Source organism: Alligator mississippiensis, chromosome 4, assembly GCF_030867095.1.
Source record: "Alligator mississippiensis isolate rAllMis1 chromosome 4, rAllMis1, whole genome shotgun sequence".
NCBI lineage: Eukaryota > Metazoa > Chordata > Crocodylia > Alligatoridae > Alligator > Alligator mississippiensis.
Genome location: NC_081827.1, coordinates 120,283,574 through 120,308,288, shown reverse-complemented (window position 1 = coordinate 120,308,288; position 24,715 = coordinate 120,283,574). Strand labels below are relative to the sequence as shown.

The following is a 24,715-nucleotide window of genomic DNA, read 5'->3' as shown; positions in this document are numbered from 1 at the left end:
TCTGATTTTTTAGTAGTAGTATCCAGGAAATGCTGTCTCTATCAAGCATCATTCTTTTAATCTGTGAACACTTTATTAGTATGGCCTCAGTTAAATTGGATAGTGTGGATATTGGAACCAAATAATTTAGAACCTGTGAAGAATTAGTAAATCTCCTATCTATTGAATTCCATGAAGGAAACCATGGTGCCCAAAGAATACCTTAGTAGCATATTTCTTATGAATTGGGCTCTGCTGTTAGAGGGAACATGCAGAGGTCAGGAGCCAGCTGATTGTTGTTGGCTGCCTGCCTACTTGCTGGGTGCTCCTACTTATGTCATTTAGGAAGAAAATCAAGGACTTGGAAGTAAGAGGAAGACAACTGCCCATCCCATGGGGACAAAGAGGGAGTGTCTATTCAAGAATAAGAACAAAAGTTCACTAAATAGAAGACCCCAGTTTAGTTTCTATTCACCTTAGTCATTAGCAGTTCTCTGATGACTTTTTTGTTTTCTCATTCGAATTTGTTATTACTTAAAGCATTTGTAAAACATTCTTTAGCAATGTAACAGGCCAAAGTCCAAGGTAACTTATGACACTTTGTTGACTCTAAACCTTACCATATTCCAATAATAGACACTCTGCACAATGCATAACACTTTGTACGCTGATGGTGCTAGTTACACCCATTTGTAATGGCTTCATGTTTGGTTTTAGTCATTTGCAGCCACGTTCTTTAAAAGGTTGCAGATTTTATTCCTTAAACCCAGTCAGTTGAACTGAGCATCACTGAGGACTGTTCTGCAGCATATGGTTTTATAATTTACATTAGAAGAAATACTGCTGTGTTTTATTTTGATCAAGCTACTGATTGTGTATTTAAGATGGATGATGACACTGGGCTTTTGCTGAGGACAACAGCCACCACTTTCAGTAAATAAGGTTTGAGAGAAAGTCTTGTTGATATGTTTGAGATAATGTCATTGTCAGTCTTTCAAAATTGCATATACAGCTGCTATAGTTTAAGCTACTACCTCATTATAAATGATATTGCTAGCTATTTTTAAATGATTTTTTGGCAAATATGAAGATTGGTGTAGTCTTTTTCTGACTTTCTAAATTAATTTGTGAACTGAGAATCACAAGAAGCTCAAGAAACTCTTCAGTATCACCAATAAATGTTAGTGTAATATTGGCATCTTGTGGCCAGTGTTCAAAACTGGTCATCTAATTAAGTAGTGGGCTGATCACATTCTGCATCAACTAGACCTAGTTGAGTCATGTAAAAAAATACAACTTTGTAAATACTTATGGTGCTGGATACAGTCCAATCGACATGGAGCCTTAATATTTGCAAAAAGCCTATAATTTATTTTTTCCAGTATTCAGCCAACTCCAATAATTAACACTGCAGTTCATCTTAAATGCATTTCTTCTAAAGTTTGTTCTAAACATCCTTTTCTAGTTTGTTCATTGTGAAAGGCAAGTGAATAACCCATGTTTGCTTCAGAGTCTGCTCTGCGTGATGCTTGTTGTTTTTACTGAAAAAAAATATTATAGTTAACTGACTCATCTTGTTCATGAATACATTTTTGACATTTAGAGAACATTTTCAGATTTGGTTTCCAGGCTAGAATAGTATGTCATATGGTGACGCACTAATAAATCTGAGCTCTTGATGGAAACAGTGGTGGTGATGGTGATATAAACCATGTGTTAAATAGCTTATTCATGTTTTTAGGCTAGTTTAAAGGCTGGAATAGATTAACAACACAGTACTGGAACCAATCTCCTGAGTTTGGAGTCCAAGGAATATATTAAATGATTAAATTTCTGATTAAATTATCTAAGTGAACATTGATGAGATGTTGAAAATAATTTGATTTGTAATCATCCTGTACTTGGCAACTCAGACTGCATTATATACAGTTCAAACTGTTCCATTTCAGTGCCTTTAGAATTTTACTTTATAATAGTTCAACTAGAATGATTTCCAGTTCTTTCCCATTTTTATGTAGAAATATTTTTTGAAAGATGAAAAAGTTTAAGAATTGCCTCAAAAAGGTGTATATTTTTTAAAGCATCCATATGCAATACAAGAATGCACTATGCAAATATTACTTTATATGTATTTTGCAACTCAGTTTCCAAGTGCAGCTTTCAGTGCCCTTGATGTAAAATATTAAAGACAAAGATAGCTAGTTAATCTGAGAAGCAAGTGACACCACCTACCCAAGTCCATCTTTTTCCTATTGTTTATAAGAGGAAAAAGCAGCTTCTTAGTATTCTGAAATTCTGCATGGTTTTCCCTAATCCAGGAGGGGTCCATAATTCAGATTAATCAGAAAACTCATTGTTTTATTTACATTTTATTTACATTGACTTTGAAAACTGTTATGATTTTATTTTGCCTGCTTGTCTGGAAGAAATAAAAATTCCATCTTGATTTTGACCAGTGTTTCTCAATGAAAGCTAGTAAGGAGGCTCAGCAGTGAATTTGCAAGGCCATGTGTAGATGAAATGAGGTGTGTGTAGTTAAAAGTTAAAGTGTGTGTAGGTGCCACTTTAAAGCAGGCTAAATGCTTTTACACGGCTTTAATGGTGTTGGTGTTTGCACGCATCGGTGGTGTAGTTTGCGTTAATTCCAGCCTCTGTAGGGGAGGTGTAATGTGCTTACATGACTTAGGGTGTAGAAAACTAAAACTCCTTCAAGGAGTTTTAGTTTGCTGCCCCTACAGACGCAGAGCAAAATACCGGGCTCTGTGCAGCTCCACGGCTCTGCAGGCAGCCTGGCAGCAGCCTGGGAAAGCAGGTTCCTCCCAAGAAAAGCAGCAAGCCTGATCTTCCCCCCTGCCTGGAGCCTGCCTGCCTGAACTGCACGGGGGCCTGATGCTTCCCTCTGAGCTGGGTGCCACTCGGGGGAGAGGCTGCTGCAGGGGAAAGCACCAGCCGCCCCCCCCCTGCAGCCCAGGGACCACTTCGCCCACCAGCATCTCACCTTCCCCTCCTCACCAGAGAGGCAGATAAGTCAATGGGGTGTGTACATGACATGGGGGTCTAAACAGCCCTAAATTAAAGCAGTGTTTTGTTTTTTTTAAAACCCACTGCTTCAATTTAGGACCCCTGTTTCATCTACACATGCCCCAAAACACTGACATCAGTTTGGTTTCTCAGCTCTGTTGAAAGTCAGAGGGGATGAGATCCTAACACATCTGTACTTGAAAAGTTGAATGGTCTTTTTATGTTATAATTTGCATCCAATGCTCCTGATTCACCATTTTGGCTTTGCTTCAGCTTGGCAGACTGTCTTCTATGTGTAAGGCAGAAGGTAGGATAAGGTGGCATATTAGAAACTAAATTATTCAGCAGTGCATAAACCTATGCATGTAAGAACACAACAGGTAAAAATGTGTGAGTGAGTTGTGAACATAGAAGGAGAAAGGTTTGAGGTGGCTTGTAGAGGAGTTTGGGAGGTATGGATGGAACAGGAAGACAGAGGTAGGGACAAGAAAGGTTTGCATCTTTTTGGTGAGTGGGGTGGAAAATCTTTGTAATACTAAGAAGGTTTGAAACAATTAAAAAAGAAAGGTGCTTGTTTTTGCTTACACCCCAGTGGTCTTTCAGTCAAAAATTGGCTGGGAAAAATAGTGTAAGCCAAAGTTAAATTGCTAATGAAAGAAGCAAGCAGAAGCAAAAATAAGTAGTTCTTTTCTTCTGTAAAGGAAGCTTTTTAACCTTGTGGTTAAGCCTGTGCACAAATGCTTGGAAATCTGGACTCACTTCTCAGCTCTATGAAAGATTTTCTATGTGACCTTATACAACTCATTTATTTCTTTCACTGTATATCTGTTTCCCACCTGTGAGGCATCTGTCATAATTGTGATCTGTGATTTTAATATTCTGGGCATGCAAGAGTTTATAACTATTGGACATGATTCAACTGTTCAGACAAAATTTCTAGATTCAAATAAAAAGATATGACGTTCCCCAACACAACCCTTTTCCTTTTCTTTTCTAAATTCAACTTCCCAGAATTTACAGTATCTTTTAAAGATAAATCTCCTTTTGATGCTTTGTTCCAGAGATCAGTATACTATCAATCATTTCTCCATACATAACAAGAAATTATCAGATTGGTCCTTGATTTCTCTGATTCATTAAGGATACAATTCTGATAAAATAGAGAAATATTTTTATTTTTTCAAAACTCTGGGTAGAAACTGTCTTAAGCAAAATAAAATAAAATAAGTCTTAATTTTATATACTGTACTGCCATATTTTAAGCACACAAGTGAGCAAGCTGGTAAGCTACTATGTCAGACAGCTGTGCAACCATCACAACTTGATACAGGATCTTGGATATTTAATATTTTACTATCTGGACTAATACTTCTGGTTTAGATGCATCTGGTTACACATGCATTTTCAAAGCCATTGTCATCCTTTAGTGCAGGGATGGGCAATTAATATGGACAGAGGGCCGCTTACTGAGTTTTGGCAAGCCATTGAGGGCTGCATGACAGGCAGCCAGGGACAGATAAATATTAATTTACTGAATTTTTTAGGGGCCCTGTGGGCCAAATACAATGGCCTGCTGGGCGAGATCTGACCCGCAGGCCACATTTTGCCGACCCCTGCTTTAGTGTGTTTTGCAAATCTGTTTGAAAAGCTGTAGGCAATGACCCATTTATATTAATATGGATAAAAATAAGTCTTATGTATTTTTTTTTCAACACAGAACTTCCCATGATAACAAACTTCCATGCAGCTGAAGAAAACATGGTTTCAAAACCAAACTTATTCTGAAGAGGCTGTCAGAACAGCACATTTGTCACTGTTCTAAACTTGTCATTTTGACAAAACAACAAAAACACCAAATCTTTTGGTCAAATGATCAAGAAAGATCATGAATCTAAGTGACAAGTGCCAAAAAGACTTCTACAGAGCAAGAAATCATTCAAATCACAGTGTACTGAACCCAGAGGAATGAACTATTAGTAGAACTACTTTTTGGTTGGTTCTTTCTCTTTTCTGCGGTTGCCTACTTTTCCACAACAAAGTTCTGGTTTTACAACCCACTAAAAATGTGGGATTCCACAAGGATTTTTGTTGTTGTTGTTTGTTTTTGTTTTGTTTGGGTTTTTTACCGCTTTCCAGAGCTGAATTTGAAATCTAAGATTTAAAACAGTAAACACTGGAAATAAGGAATGGAGATAGAAGACAAGATTTTACCCTGCCTCTTTGGATTTTAGTCTTTTATTTGAATTTAATCTTTAAAAATCAAATTTAACATCAAAAAAGCTTAGGATAGAGGAGATGCTTGTTGGGAGGCAGGTGGCTGGGAACTTGTATGAAGCAAAGGTTCCATTGAACCAGAAGTGTTGGAGTCCTCACTGTACACAGCTGTGTGTGACGTACTGGCAAAATGCTGCATTAGGTCTGCAAGGGTACATTTTGTTCATGCTATTTTTTTGCAGAAGTTATTTCATGCACATGGTTATCTAGTTGTGTATCCCCAGTTGTGAGAGATGTTGTATAAACCTAGAATAAAAGATGGTTCCTTGCTGAAAACTGGTTACAGTCTTATTAGACAAAAAACAGATAGCATGCAAGCACTGGGGAACTGTGTAATAGTCGGAAGCAACAGCTAGGGATGTACCCACCTTCAGCAAATTAAAAACCATTAAGTCACAATAAGAAGAAAGAGTATTTGTTTGCTGATGAAGTAGTAGAAAATCTAGTTCTGACTTTTTCATGTATGTCAGGAGAATTGGCAAAACATTCTTGGTGTTACTTTTGCGCACACATGAAAATGAACCATATGCTGTTGCAGGGTCATATGGGGAAACAGAGAGGCTTTTTTCCCCTCAGAACCAGCCTGACATATGTCTGCAGACTGAAAATACAAGCTGTGGACACTGGGAAGGTTTTATGTGCAATTGAAACAAGGAAATAAATCCTACCTCGTGGTCAAGGATGAACTATATCAGAGACCAGGAGATGCAAAATAAACTAGGTGAAAACTAGGTTTAGAAGGACACTGGAATATTGCAGTCAGTGTCAATGAAGTACAGTTGCCATGGTCAATAGGTATAAGGTCCTCTATTGAATAGAGTCTGTCCAAAACTTACGTGAGAGGGGAGTGGGTAAGGAGGCAGAGGTAGAAGGGAGAAGACTTTGGCTGATACCCACTAACTGTTCTCTTACCCTTGCAGTGACGAGTAATGCATTTCCCTTCTACCATATTGTTGCTCAAAATACCATTGGGCATAATTCAGTGAGTAATGTTAGTTATACTGAATGGATACAATGATGTGCATACACATGTGCATGCATGTTTTTAATATACATTTTATTTGTGGGTAGGTGATACCCATGAGAAAATGGGGTGGGGATTGTTGGGGCAACTGTCTCGGGGCACTGACTTTGTGGGGGTGTGGGAGCAAAAAACAGTGGCTGCTTCCGCAGTGCTGTAGGCACCCAGCTGCATCCCCACACTGCTGACCAATATGATTTACCACAGGTCTGGAACCACATCACATGCCCTATTCAATACCTTTCCTGTAGCTTATACTGTCATTCAAAACTGCTGAGAAGCTGCTATAAATATTTTCAGAATTGTGTGTATGTGTATGTTTTTAAATTAGCCTCTGGAAGAAATGTATAATCTTTTTTTTCAAATGTGGATTTTCCTTCAAAATTGCTCTAGACTTAGACTAGCAAGTTTTCAGCCCTGAGTCACTGACAGCTTTTTTAAAGTATAAAATGTAACACCTACATCATTAATAGAATTCATGAAGCTATGCAGCTGCATAACATTTGAGAATCATGCCTCTTATGTGAAGTTAAGTAGAATAAACCTCCTTGTCAGAGATACTTAATGTAACCAAAAGTCTAAGTTCCCAAACATCATGAAATTCTGTAGATGTGGTGGAAGAAATTGTTGAATATGACTTTTGACTAGGCATACCAACTAGCATTTTTAAATATATGATCAGTAAAATAAAATGTAATAACTGAAAGATTTTTCTAAACTGTCCTTGTGTTAAAGTGCTGCCATTGCATTATTGCAAGGGAAAATATTTAGTTTGAAGTTAATCATTCTTCTCTTATGATACAGAGGGAATGGTTATCTTGAGGAATTGATAACATCATGGGGCCTTTATTTTCTAACAGCAACACTTAGTTTTTGCTTGTCTGTGTTGGATCAATATGAAATGCTTAGTTGTCTTGCTTATCACAAATTTAGCACATTTGGTAGTAGTTTTTTGTGGGGAAGGAAAGATCAGTTGGTCAGATATGGAGAGTAAATTCTTAAGCAAACTGAGGAGGAAGGCAGGAATTAAGTTTTTAAAAAGACATCCTCAATTAAAAAAAGAAAAAACCTGCTGGGCACGTATATTAGAAATCTCTAGTCTTGACACCCTTGCTGCTTGAGGGGACTCTGTACAAAGGAACAAACAGCTGGCATGGCATAGCAACATGTAACATTAACCAAGTTGGCAAGGAAGATTCAGGCTCATTATGAAAGAAGTGTGGGGAATGCTTTACCTGTACTATGGTTAAAGAGAAATTTTTAGTTTGCAGAGCTGTCAAAACAGGACCTAATGGGCATACCAAATGGTGTATTGACAAAAATGATGATTTGGCGTATTGAAACATTCTCAAAGTAATATTGAGTATCAAAAGACCTTCTAAATGTTTGTTTTCCCACTTCCCTAAATTTAGTACTTCAGTAGACTTATCCAGTCATAGTTTCTGATTTTGGAAGGTTCCTTATACATATTATTTAAAACTTCTAGAATTGCATCCCTAAATAATCATTCCTTTTCAATATTTCAAATATATTTTAATCCTTCATTTTCAAGCCACATTGCTACTTCCTACATTTTTAATTTTCTTCACTAAAAAACAAAACACAAAAAACCACTAACAGATGCCAGTTAAAATATTGGCAAAGTCTTTGGGTAGAGGTGATATTTTTTTATTAGACCAATTAAATAGTTGCAAAAAAGTTATCTGCAAACTTTTGGACACACACGTTCTTCCTCAGGCAAAAAAAAGAAAGAAATTAAAAATGGTGAGAGATATGAAAGATGGTCAGAAATCCCTCAGATATGAAAAAAGCCAGTCTTTAGAAAGCTGTTCTGCAGGAATGCAAATTTAGGAGGGTTGCAGGCATTTATTTAGTTGGTCTAATAAAAGATATCGCCTAGACCCGAAGACTTCTCCTTCCTTTTGTGCTCAGACCAACACAGTTACTTCCAAGATCCCAGTTCGAATACTGAGCATTTTTACTGCAAACTTTTCAAATAATTAGCTGTTACTTAAAAACCTAAAGCCCAGCCTTTTCAAGTGTTATGAAGCAGGACTTCATGCACTCCCACTTATATTATGGAATGATTACATCATCGTATTTTTTTTTTTTAATATTGAAAACTAAATGTTCACAGTTTATAACATCCTAAGAGTGGCACTGAAAACTACTTACCAAATCTTTTATTCCAACTCAAGTGCTCATTAACTTGTTACTGCAGGGTTCCATCTTTTAAGACTGCTTCCCTGGGATTATTTTATTATAGCATAAAACCTACAGCCTTAAAGTGCCAATGTACTCTAATTGGTTTTGTGTAGAAGTGATTTTGGTGAGGTTCCATGTTAATGACTCTGGGCGTGTCTACATGTGTCAATTTTACTGCGCAGTAACTGTAATTACTGTGCAGTATGGGTGTGCGTCTACATGTTCACGCCCATACTGCACAATAAATATGGTGACTTATGCCAACTTGAATGTAAATTTGATACTTGCATGATACAGATATTAAATGTATTCCTGATTAGTTACTGCACAGTAATGCACATGTAGACACCTTACTGCACAGTAACACTGTGTGTGTGGACTGATTTGGGACTAAAGTTAGTTCCAGTTCGTCCACACACTGTGTTAATGCACCTTAGTGCCTGCACATGTAGATTCTGGCCTATTCCCACTTACTGCACAGTAATTTCTACTGGTGTAAAAGCATGTGTAGATGCACCCAGTGGCTGCAAAACAAGTATGTTCACTTTATGAGCAATTGCCAGTCAAGTTAGGGGAATTATGCTGGACTTCTTCTGTCATGTACATCATCATAAATCATAGTTAGAATCTGCAGACCAAATGCTCTGGTGATGCTTTTAGATGCTTTACCTATCATTGGTTGCACAGCTATAAGCCACTGACGTAGTAAGCAGCTCTCTTCTCTGAGAGACAGTAGAACTTGCATTAACTATGCTGACATTACAATGCTAACAAGCATATAAATTGTAAAATTGTAGATGTGTCACTGAATTGGGGAACACTGACTCTAAAGCATACACAGCATGCACATCTCTGTGTAAAAATTGTGCAGTCGGGAGCCTTATAGACACTGATGTGGGATACACATTAGATCAGTTGTTCTCAGCCTCTTTAGAGTCGAGGCATCCCTTGTCATACTTGAGGCACTCTTTCATAACTTTTGTGAATAAGGCACTTGAGGCACTCTTTTTATAACAATTGTGAATTGACCACTCTATTTCAAAAACCAATTTATTACAGGACTTACCTCTTTGCAGATGGGGCAGGCTTTGGGGGTAGGGGAAGAACTAGGCAGGGAGATCCTGAACCTGCCCTTATCTGCTTACCTCCTTGCATCTTGCTTATATGCTCACACTTCTTATGACAGCCTTCAAAGAATTTCTTGGTACCCTGGTTGAAAATCACTGTGCTAGATATTTAAATGTTCATTCTCTGGTTTAGTTTACACAAGGGAATTCAATTTGTTTGTAATTCAATATTGTGGCCCTAGTTCAGGTGGGATCTTAAGCTCCACTGCAGTGCTGTCCTGACTAGAGATGTATTCATGAACTGGGGCCTCAGAGGAACCAAACTGAATTAGCTTATAGGGGCTCTGGAACTTTTTTCCCTTCCCATATACCCAATGACACTTTTTTCTAGGCTAACTGAGCTGCACTGGTTTCCCCCCCAGCCCCACCAGTGACCCTGTCTACATAGCTTTTAAAATGCCTTCACTTTTTAATTGAAATCATATTGAATTAGAACTAGTTCACTAACTGGTACCTATGTTCCTGTCGGCCTGTCTTCTTTTCACTCCTTCCTTCCTCCAGATTTAATATGGCACATGAATGGAGCTCTTTGCTTTAATGGCTGTGAGAAGGAAAGTAGCTTTCACCTTTGCTTCTTGGACTGCAGCCCTAGTGTATCAATTGTAGGTCGCTGACTGAGAAGATGGAGCCAGTGAACCAAATCCAGTTGGTCAACTATGCTTGTTCCACGCTAAAGAGATGGGAGGGGAGAATTTATTGTGTAACTAGCAAACTATAGGATTTTTTTTTCTGTTAACACAGTTGTCATCAAAGCAGTAAAGGTTGTAGCTCTGCCCTGCCAGCCCACCAGTTGTGATAGTGTCTTCCATCTAAGTTAGAACTCAAACTAGTGGGAGGGAGGAGTTATGTGTGTTGGTGGGGGGGTGGGGGTGGTCATGGTGTGTGAAATAGGCTATGTTCAGTGGTTATTACTATGATCAGCGAATGTTTTTGCGTAGATGTTAAGATTGATACAGTTGGGTTATAGAGTGGAAATCAGTTTCCTGGCCAGGGTAGATCAAGCTTTATGGCATGTTTACACGTACTTACAGACACAGTGCTGGGCGCTTTAATTAGCAAGCTGCACTAATGAAAAGTTGCCAATGGGTCATGTGTATCACTATTGCCACATGTCTCTGCCCTGAAAGAATGGTGGCAGAGTACTTTGAACTAAAGCCCACCAGACGTGTTTTATTTCAAAGTGCCCCATCTTGATTTTGTCAGCACGGTGACGCTGATGAACGTGTCAATTTCCATACTCCAGCAAACTTGATTGAGTCTGCTCTGATGCGCTGGATTTCCAGAGCCCAGGCTTATGTGAATTTTGTTTGTAATCTTATTAGAAACTCTCTTGAAAAAGGGTACTGCAATTACTCTTGCTGTAACCCAGATCAACAGGGAAAATATTTGTTGGTTAGACCATAGCACCACCTGAAAAAATAGGAAGTTATAAACAGGGATTAAGACGCCCTTAACTTTAGCTACCTTAATACCTTAGTATGTTGCTCATATTCTTTGGTTTCCATTTCAAAACAATGCAATAACAATATAGTAATATCTTTTTATTCAAAAAAATGAAAGCAAGTCTATGGTAACATATACATATCACAGTTGTGCATAGCAATTTTACACTCAACTGTTTGTTATTGAGTAGCCTAACTTCTTTGTCCTTCCTGTAGCTGTAACCAAGCATTAGTTTCATTACTGTTACTCTTATATGCCATAAATGCAACACTGTTTATTCATCATGGGCAGTAAGCATTCTATGAAAATGCTCTTGCTATAGAAGGCTTTCTGTGGTAAAATGAACATTAATTTAGCTTCTTGTAGTCACATTGCAGCATTTTTCAGAGAGATTTTTTTTTTAACAGTGCTTTTGGCACTTGGATGATAAATATGGAAATTAGAAATGATCAAAATCAATGGTATACCCAAAACTGACTTTATTACATGAACCTAGTGGCTTTTTATGCTTTTTCCGGGAGTGCCTGTTTGTGTCATATGGAAGCTTTACATTCAGAAGGGAACAACTTGATTCTGTTTGAAGATCAGGCCCTTTCTAGTAGGTATCAATTTTGGATACCCAAAAATTGAGACTACCTGCAAAAAAAACCCCACTCTAAAGATTACTCTGTGCGCATGAGTGATCTAAACCATGGCAGTAGTAAGATTGCACTAGTATCATTCCCATTGATGCAGAATGTTGGTGCAATTCATGCTACTGCATTTGAATTCTTGCTCTGCATCCACACTTATGATTTACTCTATACCAGTGGCTGACAACCTTTTCCAGGCTCTGGGCTGGAATGACCCAGCTTGAATGGGGTGGATGGGAGTGCACTAGGACCTGGCTGCTACCACCACTGCTGCTTCCTGCCACAGCCCTGGGGGAGTGCTCACCACTGCCACTTTTCCCTGCCAGCATTGCATTTGCATTTGTACTTTGTAATTCATGGCTTGTTGCATGTCAGGCAAGGAGTCCTGTCTGCCCTAGCTCCTTCAGAGCCTCAGATTTTTGGCCATTTCACCTGCTCTGGGATGTATCTGCCTACTGTCATGCCTATTCTGGTATGTCTTTAGTGGCCACTACAATAAAAAAGAAACAATTATAAAAATGTCCAATTCAAAATATAAGAATTTTGTGTCTGTTTCTAATAGCATCTCTGCTGTGGAATGGTAGTGAGCTACTTGCCCTTCTGGGGTTGTTATGCCAGCAGTTCCCACCCAAGTTGGTTCTTCAGTGTTGGAGCCTGGCATAGTGGAGGGCTATACATGTATTGGCTATATTGGCTCAAAGTAAACATGTTGTGAATGCTTAAGTAACCTCTTGTGCACTGTTGGCAGTAGTCTTTTTTTTGTTTGCAAATGGAAATTGTTACACATGCAAAGGGACTGGCATGTTAAATTTCCCTCCCATAAATGAAGCTGGCAGTAACTGTAGCTTGTGAAAAACTCCATTTTAATGATTCATTCACAATCTGTTTATAGTTTTACAATTTTCATTTTGAGGCTTTTGTGGTAATCTCCTGTTATGCCACTTAAATACCATTTGTCCTATTTATAAAGTACTTCCCCTTTATTTCAAGTAAAAATATTTATCCTGTTACTAACCTAGTTTTGAAAGCAGACTCTCCAAGTCTTGCGTGTTTATTTAAAGGTGCATTTCGGCATTCTCCTTTACTTTACAACCCAAGTTGATAGAGTTCGTGTGTTGGCCTTTATACTGTTGGGAGCTAATGCTTTATCTTCACACTTCGGAATAGATGACCTTGGAAAACAGTCTTTCATGGAATGCACTGTAAATAATTAAGCCATTCTCTTGCAGTACCCTGGTAGTGAACCCAGGTAGTCTTTAGTTACAGACTCAAGATAGCTTGCTTCTAATTGAGTCTGTCCCCTCCCCCTAAGTTTCTAGTTATAGATAAATAAAACAAACAAAAAACCCCCAACTCTTACCCCGAAAAGCACCCACTTATTTCTATAAATAATTATATCTTTATATAAGCATATACTCCTTCTTTCATTGTATTATCTATGAGTTCCTGTGTGTATTTAAAAATATATGTATATTTTATATTTTAGCAAAAAAACCCAAACAAAACAAACACATCAGTCAGCCTCAATTATGAATTAGAAATTGAATTCAAGAAAGGCTGCTACTGTATTGAGCTTCTTTTTCCCCTCCCTCTCTCAAAATTTATAATCCACCTGTACAAACTGCAGGCTGGTAATTCATTTTCTGAGCTAACCTTATTGTGTGAACCGAGGCTTCTGTTTCCTTGTTCCATAAGAGCTTGTTTTGTAGGCACAGCAGATAGAATAAGGTGGAGAGAGAAAATTTACAATAATAAATGAAGGATTGCTCCTTTCATATTTTCCATTGTACGTTAGAGTCCTTAAAGCAGATAAGACTAATATTATAGGAGCTGTGAACAGAATGATGTGTAAACATCAGTGTTCTGTACAGTTGTGGAGGTGGGATCTACTCAATAGTGACAGCATACTGTGGTCAAATAAATTATTTACCAAGGTGATTAGAGCAAATGCAAATGATGGCAAAAAATGGCTATGTAACTAATCTGAGGTGTGCATGAATATTACTCAAGCAATGTTTTTATTCTGTAATTTATCTTGGTGTTCCTGGGTGCTCAGGTACTGAGGTCTGAGCTCTTTCCAATAGGTAAAATCAAAGAATAAGCAACACAAGTTGAGCTCAGTAATTAGTCTGGTTTTACAAATGCCACAGAATATTTTCTGAAAAAGTATCTCTTTCCCTTTGGCAGGTTTTTCTTGTTTGGAGAAAAACCTGTGCATTGATGGATAAAATCTGTTCTTGAAAGTACAGAATGTAATTAAAATGAAAAAGCTGTAGGATCCACTGGAATAAATACAAATAGATCTCAACTAAGAGTGAACCCTTTAGGGTTAATCTTGCTTTAACCTATTGTCTCTTACCTTAAGACTTCCTACAGATCCATCACTGTGTGGATTAAGGATGTACTTTCATAAAGGGATTTATGTATTTGGGAGGGAGGGAGAGAGAGGGAGAGACGTGTGTGTGTGTGTTAGGGCTGTGTGAAGCTTCAGGTGCTGGCTGAATTTCCAAATCTGAACCGAATCAGGAGACCAATTAAAAGTCCAAATCGATTCAAAGCTCTCTGAATTGATTCAGGAAAGATTCAGAGAGATTTGGTGACTTGGGCAGTCCCTGCCTGCTGCAGTAGGGAGCTGGACACAGGGTCCAAGCTGGTAAGTAGGGGGTGGGGAAGAGGAGGCTGGCTGAGGGGGGAGGGGACCATGGGGGGACCCCCACCAAGCCCCATTCCCTGCCTGCTCCCCCAGTCCCACCATGGCTGCCTTGCTAAGCCCCAGCTCCCGGTGCTTTACAAACAGTCCCTACTCACTGGATGCTGCCCAGTGGGGGGGGGGGGAGGGGTGATCCACGCAGCCCCCCACTGCCCCACGCTGCATGGGGAGGCTCTGGGGGGTCATGAGCCCCCCGACCCTCTCCTGTTCCTTGAGCCCCACCCATGGCTGCCCCACCCACCCCAGCTCTGGCCCTTTAAGAAAATAAAACAACCCCCCTGCCCCCGGACTCACTGGATCATGCAGCAGCCTCAGGGCTTCTGGGGGTTTGTGCAGAGCCCCCCCCCCATGCAGTGCAGGGCTGTGGGGGGCGGCGGGGCTTGTTCCCCTGCCCTGCGGCAGCTGGTGAGTCAGGACTTCTTTTGTTTTTGTTTTCTTAAAGGGCTGGTAGCTAGGGCAAGCAAGGCAGCCATGGGAGGAGCTGGGACAGTGGGGAAGGGGTCGGGGGGTTCCTGACAGAGCTCTCCCATGCAGCGTAGGACGGTGGGGGACAGCAGGGATCACCCCCCCTGCTGGGAGCTGGGAGAGCAGGCAGGGGATGGCACTTGTATGATTCAGAGATTTGGCTGATTCAGCAGCAGCTGAATTTCCAAAACGGATTTGGCCAAATTGATTTAAGGACAGTGATTCAAATTACCAAATTAAATCACTCTTCCCCGAATTGGCCGGATACGAATCTAAAGTGAATACTAGCCACTTTGCACAGGCCTAGTGTGTGTGGGTTTTTGTGTCCTTTTATTCCCGGGTATCTCATTCCACTGTGCGCTGAGCATTTTAAACTTCTTCCACATTGTACCAGGGAACCCCAACCCTGTTAGCTGCAGTCCAAAGGGGAACAGGACTTTTGTAGTCAGTGTAGACCAGTAGTGCAGCAGCCAGCCCCAGCAAGAAAACAGACCTTGAGGCTGGACCCTGAGAGGCTCAGGGCAGGAACAGCCAAAGCTCATTAGACCAAGTAGGGGCAGCTGAAGGCCATGATTCCAGACCCTAAGGTGACCAAGGGCTTCTTAAAGAGGGAGTACACCCATGGGGTAAGAGAAGGGTGCTAAGAGGCACTAAGCAATAGGCCACTCCAGCTTCTTTAGGCAAATTTCCCTTTTATACAGTTAACAGCAAGTTGTGGCAGGCAAGAGATAGGGAGCAGCAGAGGTTATATTTCATTCATGGGTGTTTAAGTGTTTTATAAAGATTAATTTGTTTAATTTTAATGCATATAAAGCTTATTAAAATCAACATGGTGATATATTTATTCCTTGTCTACCTTTCTCCTGGTTTATAAAAGAACTCTTCTTCCAATAATATTGACCATTCCATTTTTTTCTGTCATTAGCTCTCATTTTATGTCTTGTCCTTGACAGCATGTATTGGGGATAAACCATCCCAAAGACTGGTATCCCTTAAGGCATCATCAATCAGTGGTGCCAGAGGTCCTTTAGGAATCAAGGGAGCATAAGGCTATGTGTTGATACACAGAGCAAACTCCTGGTGAGAAAATAGTTTGGAAACTATTCTGGGTTATTGATGAGGTTCAGGGACAAATTTTCATTACGTGCTGTAGACAAGGTCTCTGCTGACACAGTTTATTCAAAGCAAAGGAAGGCATTAGATGAAAGCAAGATAGAATAGGAGGAAAAACCTGATTTTGGATAAACACTTTGTATTTCAGTGCAAGGATGTGCTTAGGAATACTGTGTTTAGAAATAATTATTTTCAAAATTAATGTGGAGGCCATTTTAATGCTGAAAGAATGAAGAATGAATACTTGACTCGTTGGACCTCAGACATCCATCTGGAAGTTGACTGTCTCGTTACTCCTCTTTCTTCTTATTGCTGAAGACCATTTCTTTACCTAGTTTTGAGTTTCTGCTCCTTGCCCTTTCGTTCTTTGAGGCTGTAGTCCCCTTAAGAGTTCTTGTATATTGGACAGACCAAGTTATCATTCCTTCAGACTTTTTCATCTGAAGCAGCACACTCTGGCTTTTGAAGGTTGCTGCAGCAGGTTTTCCATATACGTGGGAACAGTGTTTGCAAAATGCTGCTTCTCTTCATAATTTTTTTTTTTAATTCCTTTTTTGCAGGTGATTGACTGAATTGGCTTGTCTTGAGGAAACGTCTCCAGTGGGTGACAAATAAAAGGTGAGATTTGATTTTTGTTGGGCTTCCTACATAATTTACCCCCATGTCTATCTATTAATTGCTCTTTGCTGTTTTGCCTCCTTGTCTCAGCGGGTGCATCTACGCGCACAATTAATGCAACACAATACATTCTGGAGCCATTTGGGCCAGAGGAAACTGCTCCTGGGTGCAGCGTCTGCATCTGTGCCCAGGTCAGCAGCGATTTGAGTTGCAGCAGAGCAGCCCTAGGCTACAGAGGGTAGAGGGACTGGATGGGAAATTGAGTGCGGAGCCATGTTGCTAGGTGGCAGGCAGCCCCCACAATTTAGTACCCTTGTGCCCCAGCCATCCCCTGTCGTCATCTACATGTGCCTTTCAGTACAGTTACTTACTCCACAGTAAGGTAGTAACATCAGGGACAGTACTATTTTACATCAGAGTTCATTAGTTTACTGCACCCTAATGCCAGTGAACATTTAGGAAGGTAATGTTTTACTCCAGAGTTGGTCTACTCCATAGTAAAGTGCACGTGTAGATGCACCAAGTGTTTTTCAGTCTTCCAGTTGTTTTTCTCCTCCTTCCATGCTTGTCCTGTTGTCCAGTCTTTGTTTCTGTCTGCATTGTTTTGTCCTCATCGGGACAGTAATTCTCTCTTCAGCTGGTCTCTGTATTCAGCTCAGTGGGTACTAAGAGGCCACTGGAACTGCTGGTGTACACAGTCAGTGTTTTTCCTTTGCATCTCCTCCCATTATCTTTCCCTGCGTGTTTGATACCATTTCTTATAGACGATGCATGGGGTGGGGGCACCGGGTGCACATGACCTCCCCCGCCCCCTGAGAGAGGCCCGTGATGGCCAGTGCCCCTGGGAGGCACCAGTTGCCCATGCCATTCCTTGTTCCCCCCCACTCCATGAATAGGTTTTATGGATAGACTTTCTCTACTGCTTACAGGTCCAGCAACCTGTTTCTAGTCTTTATGTTTACTGTAGGAGTGAGAAGATGGAGATGGAGCTGCAAGAGGAGCTAGATTAACCTGTCTTCATAGGCAAAACTTCCTTGCAGCAGTTTTTTTGGTTTTTTATTTTTTTCCTTGGCAGATCACCTTTCTGTTAGATATCTGAGTATCTTCCTGTAGTCCAACTAAATTCCTGCTCCCTATGTCTCCTGAGAGAGGACCCATCTTTTAGGGCCTTGCTCTGTGAATGCTCATACGTTTTAAAGCTGTGCTAGTGCAAAGTACGTTTTTACTGTGTTGGAAACCTCCAGCCATTTCATTTAGGCCTGGGCAGGGTTCTTTTTTGTTTAACTTTCTGGCCACAACTAATCCAGAAGTACTGCCTGTCTATTTGCTATTTTGAGAAGTAGATTTGTAAAGACTGACGTTGGAAGTGACTGCTTAATAAATTCAGTCCTATGAAGGTTTTTTGGGGGGATTTTTTTTTTTAAAGGGAAGCCTACCCAATGTTATGGAGAACTGTTATCAGATGCCCTATCTCCTTTCCAGAAATTGTAACAAATCAAACCTGCCTAACAGCAAATGCTTCCTTCTCTTCAGCATACAACTACATTTGTTCTGTTTACCAGTCCCACCCCTTTGCTGTATCAGCAGTTTTTCCACCCATTTCCTCTTCCTTCTAGGCAGTCTTATAATATAATCATTGTTTTCTCCTGGGCTTAACTAGAGTTTTGATTATTTCAAGTTTTTCCTTTTAGCATTTTATAATGGATATTTTTTGTTTACAGTGTAAATTTTAGAGCCTAAAATTTATAACGTGAATAATAAGTATCTGTCATGTTTATATGAACCAATAAATATTCAAAGAAGGAAACAATGTAAGAAGTGAAATGGAGTTAATTTTTCACCATTCTGATTTTATAGAAGGACCTAACAGCAAGGGAAAGAAATGAATAGCTGAAAGAGAAACAGAGAAAGGATGATGGAGGCAAAATATAGCAGCCTGTATGAGAAATTCTTTCTCCCCAGCGTCTTACACCCAAAAGCGAAATGTAAACCTCGTACTTAGAAGACTTTTTAATTATGCCTTTGCATTCATTCATGCTCTCATTCCTGACCCCTCTATCTGTTTCCATTCCCATGTCCAACATGGATTTTAATCCCACTATAGGATTCTCCTCCTAACTTCCTGAGTATTCCTCCCTCACCTTCCTGCATGTTGCTGAAATGTCTCAAGCCCTGAGAATATCTCAGATATGGTGAGGGCTTTTCATTATGTAGAAAAGTAAGTACATGGAAATCCTGAAGCATGCGTTTCCTCCATTCTGTGCAGTACCATTTTTTGACAGTTCCAACCATCTTCAATCCTAGCCAATAATGTGAGTCATTTTGCTGGAGTGAGATAATTCTTCCATTACTCATTTGTGTTTAAAGGGGTTGGGAAATATGTGGTGGAAAATTATTTGTGGTCATTTTGGCACCAGCTGCATGTCCTTGGTGGCCAGTTTTCTGAGTTGCATATCTCACTTGCCCCAAGAGTATACTAAAGCACAGCAAGTAGGGTAGTAAAAGAACACTGAATAGAAGTAGTCTCATATTTGAGAAGTGTTAAGTTACATGACATATTACATTTTATTTATTTTTATTCCAGGAACAAGTGAAATAGTATATCATTTCCTTTTTAAGAAGCCCTACCCTTGCTGCACTGCTGCTATAGTAAAACTAAAAGTACAGTGGTAAGGAAGCTGAAATTAACTTAGTTTACCAGACAAAGGAAATGTAATGTGCAGCAGTGTATTTGGGTTACTTCATCATGTTACATATAACACCCCATAATACATGTTATGAAGGACAATTAATAATAAAAAACTACTTTGAAAGTGACTTAGTATGGTTGTGAATTGGGTTGACAATAGGGGTGTGTGAAATGGGTATTGATTCGGATTCGGCCCGAATAGGGGACAGTGATTCGATTCATTGATTTGGATCACCATCCCCGATTCAATTTGGCCAAATCTGAATCTGAAGATTCAATGCTGATTTGGAGAATCAGTGATTTGGCCATAGACATAGCTTTAAATGTTTTTTTTTTTCTACATACCTCGAGGTACCAGGCATGGCTCCTGAATGCTGTGATGCTGGGACTCATGGAGCGCCCCACAGGAGTACGGGGGGGCCTCCCTGCATGCTTGGCAGTGAACCCAGAAGTAGACCAGAAGTGCTTCCAGAAGGGTTCCCTGGGGAGCGCACAGGGGGTCCCCCTGTGCCCCACCAGCTCGGCGATCGGCCACAGGGGGACCCCGGGTGCCCCCCCCTCCCCCCAAGACCCAGTAGGCGCCAGTTGCTGAGCTGTGGGGGTGCGGGGAGGTCCCCCTACACATTCTTCAGCAGACCTGGAAGTGCTTCTGGTCCACTTCTGGGTCTACTGCCGAGCGCGTTGGGGAGCTCCCCTGTGCTCCTGTGGGAAATTCCATCCACCCCAGCATCGCAGCATTCATGAGCTGCCTCGTACCTCGAGATATGTAGAAAAAACATTTAAAGCTGTGTCTATGTCTGAATCTCCAAATCTTTCCAAATCTCTCTAAATCGATTCGGAGAGATTAAAGGATCTCCTGATTCATTTCAGATTTGGGGATTCAGCCACCAAATCAAGCCAAATCTCCACCAAATCGAATTGGGGACTGAAGCTTCACACAGCCCTAGTTGACAAACTACAAGTTAGAATTAATAGACTCACCAAAACTAATAGAGATGTGGATGTAGAGGAATGAACCTGCTAAACGAGGTATAAATGGACCAAAGTGAGATTATTCAAAATAAACAAATATATCCTTTCACTGGGGGGGAAAAAGCAGAGGTACAAATTGAGAAACAGCTGTCTACGAAGCAAAATTAAAATGTGGGAGAAGTATTGGGAACAAGAGTCCTTCATGTGTGCCAATCAGTATTGCCAGCAGGAAAACCTATGAGGACTAATTAGAATTTTTAACTAAATAGAAAGTTCTGAACACCTGTTAGAATTGCCCTATTTGCAGGCAAATGGAGTTTTCTGCTGGATGCATATCATTTTACAGTTAGTACCTGATTACAAAGACCTAGAGGAATTTTCTGTTATTGAGCTCCATGTGATAACATGGTGAGGGGGAGTCTAAATTTTTTGAAGTGACTAATTATTTTGAAGGATGTTTTGGATACCCAGCCTGTTCTTAAAATAACTTGATTTGCAGAAAGTGAGTATTCTCTATTTTCTCAAAGTTGAGCCTGTTTTTGTAGTATCTTAAACTGGGCATGCAAAAATCATATGCATCCCAAATCATTAGTCAGTTTTGAAATCTTGGACTATGGTAGTAATGCTCAACTTCACCAGCCCCTGTGGGCTGGATCCTGTGCATGGGTTTGTCTCTGTAGGCTAGACCCACGTGGCAGCTCAGCTCTTCAGCCCACATCTTGCCACAGAGTGACCGTGTCCTGGTATGATCTGGTGGACAGGGCCACGTCATCTGGACTGTGGGACTTCCCATGGGTCCAGAAGTTTGATAGTGGGCAGTGGTGGTGGTATTAATTGCTGCAGCTCTGGGAGCAATTCCTCTGCTGCCAAACTTCCAGACCCATGGGATGGATGTCATAGCTTTGCAGGCTGGAGATTGAACACCACTGGTCTGTGGTAGCAGAGACCCTCTTTGTAGCCTTAGTAGATCCGTTCTTTGAATTCAGTGTGCATTCCTGGTTTGTGAGGGAAAGGATATGGAAAAATTATTTTAAAAAACAAACAAACATGGTACAGGGATTACAGTGTATGTGAGCAGAAACTCAATGAAATTGAGCTGCTTCCAGCAATATGCTTTTGTTAGCTGCTGCAGAAAATAGTGCATAATCTGTGTATTGTTTGACTGTGTGTAAATTCCAAGAGGCCATGCTCTAGCAGGGAAAATTGTAATGAAGAAAAGCCTCACCACAGAGCGATCAGCCTTGCTTCAGATGTAGGGGCTGAACTGGGCAAGCTATGATCTTAGAATTATAGGATTGGAAGGGACCTGAAGGGTCATCCAGTTGAACCACATGTACAGGTGCAGATGTGCTATCCCTAAACCACCGCAGACAAACGCTTATCCCACCTTGAAACCACCGCAGACAAATGCTTATCCCACCTTGAAGCTTCCAGTAATAGATATTCCACAACTTTTCTGGGAAGCTTGTTCTATTGTTCTTGCAGTTAGAAAGTTTCTGAAATTTAATCGAAATCCACTTTGCTGCAGTTTAAGCTCCCTGCCTCATTTCCTGCCTTTGGGTGTAGGATGTCATTGACATTTCTAATGTCTGTGATCCTAAGACTTGTGATATTGACTTAACTCAGCAACACTGAATCATAAATCTGAGTAAAACTAAAGAAAGCAAATTGTTTTGACAGATACTTTGCATAAATTCTGGTTTCAGTGTTTGGGATCCCAACCATGTTATGTTCTCCTTAATAAAGATTATGAAGGTGGTTAGTTTGGCCTGCCTGACTGGATATTAATTGTGCCAACCCCTATAGCTAGGAGGTGATTGACAGTGATATTTATGGCATCAAATGATTCAGTAACCCCTTCATTCATCCTGCACAGTGTAGCATCCTAATTAATTGCTTCTCTTCCACAAGCCTCCTACACAATTCAGAGATGAATGTTTCTATTGTCACCACTTATCTGTAGGGAAGGGGCTCACTTCAAATGTAGTTATTTGGGGTGCTGAAGTAATTCTTAATAAGGACACAGTACAGTCGGTGCATCTTGTACAGCCTAATGCATTTACTGTACCAACTGAATGACCAGGACTGGCACAGCTGCTTCAGAGGAAGTTATTTGACTGTGTGTTGGTATATCTATGCTGTGTGAATACATGACTAAACACCACTTGAGCCTCATGGTTCTGTGACCATTGCAAGGAAGTTCAGCATTGCAACAGAGACAAGGTTTACCACTACAACTAGACAGTGATTCAGCTTCGATTATGGAACGAGGTTCTTGCAGCTTAGGCATCAAAGTCTTGCTGATTGGAAGTGGGAACCAAGTACCTAACTGTCCTATTATAGCTTTTTTTTGTGTACACCCAACAAAGAAAAAATGACTCCAGGCTGATGGTAATAGCTTCAAGGTCTGAATAGTGAACTGAATATTTTATGGGGTGCATATGTTCTGTTTGTTCAAGGTATAACTCAGATGTTGCCCCATATTTGACTCCTGTCTATGCCCATACATCTCTAAGTTAAACTAGTGGTACTTTAAATTTGAGCCAGATTATTTCTATACTAGAAAGTCTTGCTGCTGAACTTCTACCATTGCATATATTTGCTGTCACTAAGGCCTCATCTACACATTACACTTAAGATGTGATTAACCACTTAATCACATCTTAAATTGTCCCCCAGCCATATGTTTAATCAATTAATGGCATGATTATGATAAAAGGAGGAATAAGACACAAAGTTATTCCACAGAACATTTGTAGTAATTAATCGCAATCCCAGGCTCTCCCTGCACTGGCAATAAGGTGTGGTGGGATCTAATTTGCAATCCCACAATCATGCCTCCTGCCATAAACATGTGGCATGGCAGGAAATGTGATTGGATCACACATCAGATCCCATTGTGCCTTTAGCTGCACATCTAAAGCACCAACACCTGGCTGTTTTTGCCAATATTGTGTGTTCTAACTGTAAAATATTGCATCGGCAGATGTGATGGATTGTGGGTGAGAGTCCTAGGTTTTAGATGCCATTGGCACCAGTGTTTTGTCAACAGTTGTCAGCTGAGAAACTCTTTTACCTGAATGATGCCACCTCCTTGAAAAGGCCTGAGTATTGCTGGTTTTCATCAAGTTTGTTTGTGAATGAATGTTTAACCTATGATGACAAAAAGGCTAGATTAGTTGGTCATTATGGGGTATGACCTTGTGGTGCTGATGTTTGCCATTAATTATATAGGTATCAGCTGTGGCTAAACTGGACACATTTCCTTAAACCTTAAATGCTAATCCAGTCAATCTGAGCAGCAATTCAGATTAGTTCATATAGAGCAGTTGTTTTGCATTGGGTCTGCTCTCACTTGAGGTGGGCTTGATCAAATGGAATAACTTAAGTGGATGCACTTGAGCTAGCTTTTTCAGTGAAGACAAGTGTGTATAGTAAAAGCTAGCTGAGAGGGAATAGACACCACCATCAGTTTTTCTTCAGAGTTTCTGATTTCATAAAGAGGAAAACCCCTTAAAACTTCGCTATCTTGACTTTGAAGAGAGCCTTTGTAATGTTATTAGTGCAATGACGTCTTTTTGAGTTTGTAGAGCTTGAAATAATAGCCCTGCTGTATGCATTTCAATACATTCTAAAACCAATCCCAAATGCAATATTTCCAGTATTGATGGTTAAATGTTTCACTGTATATCCCAGCATGTAAAAAAAAGGAGAGGAAGGATCCTATGAGGATCTATGGAATATACTGAATGACCACTCTAGGTAAGGCTTTTAACAGTACATAGAAGCTTGAAGGGTGTGCAGTTGTCTTTCTTTTTCCTGGAGTATAACTTGGCTTTCAGAAAGGTTGTTGTAAGTGTGCAGACTAAGGGAAAAGGAGGAGAAAAGTGTCAAGTGGAATAAAACAATTTGTGGAAGAAGGACAAGAAGTTATATAAAGTTGAAAGGGACAGGGTTTAGAAACACATTTGGATAATGATGGGCAATACAAAAATGTGATTTTTCTTTCCCCTCCTAACATATCTTTCCTAAGGGGAAAAATGAAGGCTGACATCTGCTTAGTTTTGATTGCTTAGTTAGAAAAAAACATTCAAGAGGGTGTTATGAATTTTTTGCCCTTTAAACCTATCGCAGTGCTGATAGGTGCATTAAGCTATGAAAGAAGTTTGGAATTTCGCTAAGCACAAGCGTTCTCTGCAAAGTTGGACTGAGGAACAAGATATTTTTATAAGCCCATGTTACTACTTATTGAGTGAATGCTATAGAACTATTTATTTATTTTAGTTTTAGGTAAGTGATATTTCCTGAAAGTGTAAGTCTCTGCATGCAGCATTTGTTCAGTGTCTGTTGTAACTGTTTATTTTGTTTTATGCAGATACATGTGTCACACTACAATTATGGACCACGTTAAAGTCTTCAGGAAAAAAGATACTTTTTGAAGGGCAG

At 40.1% G+C, this 24,715-nt stretch overlaps 1 protein-coding gene across 6 annotated transcripts in view; it reads left to right on the top strand.

Annotated features, from left to right (window-relative positions):
• The window catches only part of EPS8 (epidermal growth factor receptor pathway substrate 8), a 195,370-nt gene that overhangs the window by 68,161 nt on the left and 102,494 nt on the right, over nucleotides 1–24,715 (top strand). For 5 of the 6 annotated variants that reach the window (XM_059726544.1, XM_059726541.1, XM_059726542.1 and 2 more), the window contains one exon: nucleotides 16,551–16,608. The gene's annotated coding sequence lies outside the window, so the exon portion shown is untranslated. Of the gene's footprint in view, nucleotides 1–16,550; nucleotides 16,609–16,774; nucleotides 16,800–24,715 lie in introns of those variants that run through there. The other variant, XM_059726545.1, reaches the window with a different exon arrangement.